Source organism: Nanorana parkeri, unplaced genomic scaffold, assembly GCF_000935625.1.
Source record: "Nanorana parkeri isolate BGI_ZX_2015 unplaced genomic scaffold, ASM93562v1 scaffold434, whole genome shotgun sequence".
Classification (NCBI taxonomy): Eukaryota; Metazoa; Chordata; class Amphibia; order Anura; family Dicroglossidae; genus Nanorana; species Nanorana parkeri.
Window position 1 is genome coordinate 97,030 of NW_017306702.1, and position 4,996 is coordinate 102,025.

The following is a 4,996-nucleotide window of genomic DNA, read 5'->3' on the forward strand; positions in this document are numbered from 1 at the left end:
CACATGGGCTCCACTACATCGAACTCACTTCTCCAAAGCACACCCAGACCCGTGAAAATGCAATAACCTGAGATAAATTAATGAATCCCTGAAAAAAACTATTTTATCCTCAGTTAATTATTGCAGCCAAGGTTAAGCAATTGAAAAAGCAAAGGGTAACCGCAAGAGCAGTACATTATGACAAGTATTTGTTTGCTGCTGAAATTAACACACTTCCAGTTCTAGTATGACAACACTCGTTCACCCTTCTGTTTCAGGACAAAAGAAACAAGATAGGATTATGAAACTCCCCTTCTTCTCCTACTGTCCATAACATAGAGGGGTGTGGTTCTAGAGTTTTCAGAGAAAAATGTAATTCATGTAAGTATTTGTTTGCTGCTGAAATTAAGTGTTTAAACTTTTCCTTCAATAAACCTGGAAGCAGATAATCTTTTGCATAAAAAAACAGGATTTTTGTACTTACTATAAAATCCATTGGAGTTCATTAAATGACACAGAGTCAGAAGTAATTCAGAAGTCAGAAGTAATTCTTGAACATATGAGTTATACTGTTGCCTACTGGAGTCTTTTGCCAGACAGCTATAAGCTCTCCCACTCCCATCATGCTTCACTTTTGTAGCAACACAATATTAGGAGTAGATCGCAGAGGGGTTGGACCTGTGTCCTGTAGCAGAAAGAGATTTTACAGTACAAAAATCCTGTTTTTTTTCTTGGTTCACTAAGGGATGCAGGATCAGAAGTAATTTTTGGACATATGTGACATCCAGAAGCAAGGGAAGTGAATGCTGGGCAGCAGCAGCAACAAAGCAATAACAAGCACACATAACAGAGTAAAAACCTTGGGGAAACCCTACAGCACAAAGAGGACCTTATGTCTAAAGCTTGCATCAGCTGAGGCCTGAGCATCCACCTGGTAAAACAGTCGCCTAATGAGGAAAAACCCAATAATAACCCCAGTTTACTATATCTAGTAACAATCATAGTACATTTCTAGTAAAATTCATAAAACTTTTCTTCACAGACAAAAGACACCCATCCTCCTTGAACACTTTCAAAAACTGAAGCATGATGGGAGTGAGAAGGGTTTACCTGACAGGCTGATGGCTTTTTTGTTGCCTACCTTCTGTAGGTGGCAGTATAACCTATATATACAAGAATTACTGCTGATCATGTGACTCTAAATGAACATGAATGGAGTCTAGTTTTACACAATAACATCAGCTGTTAGTGTAGCCATTTCTCCCCAGTAGGGATGAGCAAATCTGTGTGGGTTCAGTTTGTGAACAGTTTTGTGAATCTTGATCAAAGTTTGCAAACTTTGCATGCCACTCCATTGAAGTCTATGAGGGGCAAAGGGGCAGGGGACAGGCTTTTCTACTCAATGTGTGGCTGCTTTAAAAAAAAGAGTTTGTGCACCTTTGTTTTGAGATACCTGGAATGTTCAATTGGGCTAAAACTACCTCAAATGTTATACTACACTAAACATTTCATGCAAACTGAAAAGACTGGAAGAAAAACAAGAAAAAAACCCCCCAATTTGCGGGTTTGACCAATCATTTTATTTTCATATTAAAGTGAATATAAATCCAAACACAACAATTTAATATATTGCAGCTTACCAGTCCTTAGATGTGGTGGCTGCATTATTTTTCTTTTTTCAGGCTCCTTTTTCCTTTATTTTTAACAAGTGATTCTACCAATAACACACTTCCAGTTCTAGTATGACAACACACATTCACCCTTCTGTTTCAGGACAAAAGAAACAAGATAGGACTATGAAACTCCCCTTCTTCTCCTACTATCCATAACATAGAGGGGTGTGGTTCTAGAGTTTTCAGAGAAAATTTTAATTAATAACAGTGAGCACTGGCAAGTTATCAGCTCACAAGAGTTTCAGCAAGATCAAGAGGGAACACATAACATATATAACAAAAGGCTTTCAATATTACATATTAAAAGGACCTAATGAGAGAAGTTCATTGTTTGGGTTTATATACACATTAATGCCTAATGGTGGGCATGATAGGGGGCAAGATGGGTGTGTGCCATATGTCTACATATGTTGTGCTGAAAGGTCCCCCTCTTTCTGATCCAAGAGAGATGGAAGTTAGGGTGTAACTACTGCCACAAATGCAACTCACATGGAATCCCTTTGCTTCATCTAAGAATTATTTTTTTTTTTAAGTTGGCCAGTGCAGTACAGACTCTGTACAACTCCAGATAAACTACTTACTGACTCAACCTCCACTCAACCCTTAAACCTAACCCTAACTGTAACCTTAAGCTTCAAGTAAACTTGTCATCATAGAAAAGTGGAGGCTGTCACTGCTTATCTGTTCATGCATGAGTACTTGTTCTGGTTAGTGACTCAGATACTATTGAAGCCAGAGGGTCAGCTTAAAAGACAAGTAATTAGCATTTTAGCAAGTTTTTCTCTCTATATAGGTTTTCCAACACACTTGGACGAATTTGTTGGTACCCTTACAGCTCAATGAAACAATGCTTCATTCCTCATGAAAAGTGATATTAAAAGCATTTGTCTCATGTATACCCGCATACCTTTGGTATGTCAGGAGTAAGGCAAAGAAAGTGTGAAATGAGATACGTTATTGGTAATTGTACAAAAATATTCTATAATATCCTGGACAGATTGATTGGTACATAGAAAGATCATGAAGATTTGCATCATAGAGATATTTTAGACTAACTGTTTCCTCTATTTAATATGCCACGTCTTTTAATTTTGTAATCAGTCAGCTTATTTAAACGGAGAAAAGTTGTCACTCTGCTGTTTGGTATCATCGTTTTCACCACACTGAACATGGACAAGAGAAAGCAAAGGAGAGAAGTGATCAGAAAGAAAATGATAGGCCACCATCTCGAAGGTAAATGTTGCTTGATGTTCCTCTGACTACAGTTGCAAAATATTGAGACGTTTAGGAGTCCATAGGAGCGTAGCAAACCTTCCCGGAAGTGGCCACAAGAGGAAAATGGACCTCAGACAGAAGGATAAAGTAAGTGGTAGTTACAGAGCCAAGGAAATCTTCCAAACACATGCAAGCTTAACCCCAAGATCAAGGTACATCAGTGTGATTGCACCATCTGTTGCTTTGTGGGTCAGAGTAGACTCAAAGAAAGCCTGCACTGTTGTAAGATAAACAAAAAAGCAAGACTGGAATTTGATAACATGCATATTGACAAGTCACAATGCTTCTGGGAGAATCTGGCCAGTAAATATGAAGGGCAATTTTTATTGTTGCCATAAACCTTATCACATGGGAGGAAGTGGGCTTAGCAGTTTATATAGCCATTATGTAGCAACAATAAAAGCCCAGATTTGGTTCTTACTGCAGTTAATACAAAGCACAGGTGTACCTCAGAGAGCACCTGTGCATATGTACCCTAAAGTGGTTTCCATAATGCTCATCTTGACACTCAACCTCTCTTCATAAAGCTAATCTCTCATATTTAAAAAAAAAATCTTCCCTTGCAGTGGGACTCCTTCTCCCTCTGCACTTCAAGGGTCAAATGGGCATTGAGTCTTGAGTAGAGGAATAATGTCTAATACTTACCCAATTCCTTGCTCACAGGTTGTGGCGTTCTCCTATTCTTTCTCGTGCTTTGGGTTGTGGGCAGCCCCCTCCGACCTCAAGTAGAAATGCAGGGCTCGATGATGTGAGCGTTTTAGGTTCTTAGAAAAGAGGCTTCGGAGAACAAGTCCACAGATGGAGGGAGCCTTATTCCTCTACACCTAGACTCAAAGAGCATTTAACCCACGCAGTGTGTGGGTGTGTGGGTATGTGGGAGGGGGGTGGGGGGGCACTGCAAAGGTAATTTTTAGTTCCTGGAGTAGATCTTTAACCCTTTCGCTGCCATACGGACCTGGCATTTACAGTTCTACTATAAGCTGATGGTCGCTTTAGCGACCATCAGCTTATAGTAGAACTGTTCAGCAGACTGTCCAACATAGTTTGCTTCCACTTAATGTGTTTACTGGTGATGTTTTTAAGGTTTTTCCATTGCAATTAATATTGTTCGTGCACCAAGGTAGGAAGATTGTTGATGCAAAGGAAACTTCCATTGTGTTTTTATTGTGTCCCTTTCTTTTTCCCTCTCTGCCAGTTGTCTGTCTCTGTCTCTCGTTCCTTAGATGCCATTAATGTATTCACGGAGTATACGCAGTCTAGACAATCTAAAGAAATTATATGGGAGCTTTCTCAGGTGCTTCATTTTTGCTATTCAATCTGAACAGCAAGAACAAATGACATTGATGGGAATTCCTCCAATTTCAAAAGTGGTATAATTTCCTTTTAAAAATCATCAAGCCCTCATTTTTTTAGTTCTAAAGCCCAGCTGGAAGCTAACTCTTGGAATTATACCTTTCCTTAACAATTGGCACCATGGCACCTTTGATGGAGTGTCTCCCTCAGTTCACAATGACTAAATGCTTGATACAGACGTTTTCTATGTTGCTAAGCAACTAAATCAGCCAAGACAGCTTCTCAAATTAACTTTATGAAGAACATGAAAAAGCCCTGATTTGTCTTAAAGTCTAAAAAAAAACAAACTACATGGAGTTTTACTTTAAATGAACCTGTAATGCCAATATGGGGAAAGCTGAAAGAGTTGAAGGAATTACAGAACCGGGTTCGGTTACTGACCTGTACTGTTTAGTTATGATACATACAGTATTATACATGTAAGTATTTAGTATTTGGCTGGTTGAGCAGGGAATTGCCAAACAAGGATCACTATGATGCAATTCCCCAGCTTGAACATTTTAAAGCAATACATGCAAATCAAGAATCATTTTTTTAAAGAGAGCCTGTCGCCAGCCCATTCATTACAATACAGATTTTACCATATGTGCATTTAACATTTTATACATGTTACTTGGATGTGATGTCAGTAGCCCCAGAGCTTTCACTTAAAGTGTATGTCAAGGCAAAAGAAAAAACAATATATATTATTACTAATATATATACAGTATATATAT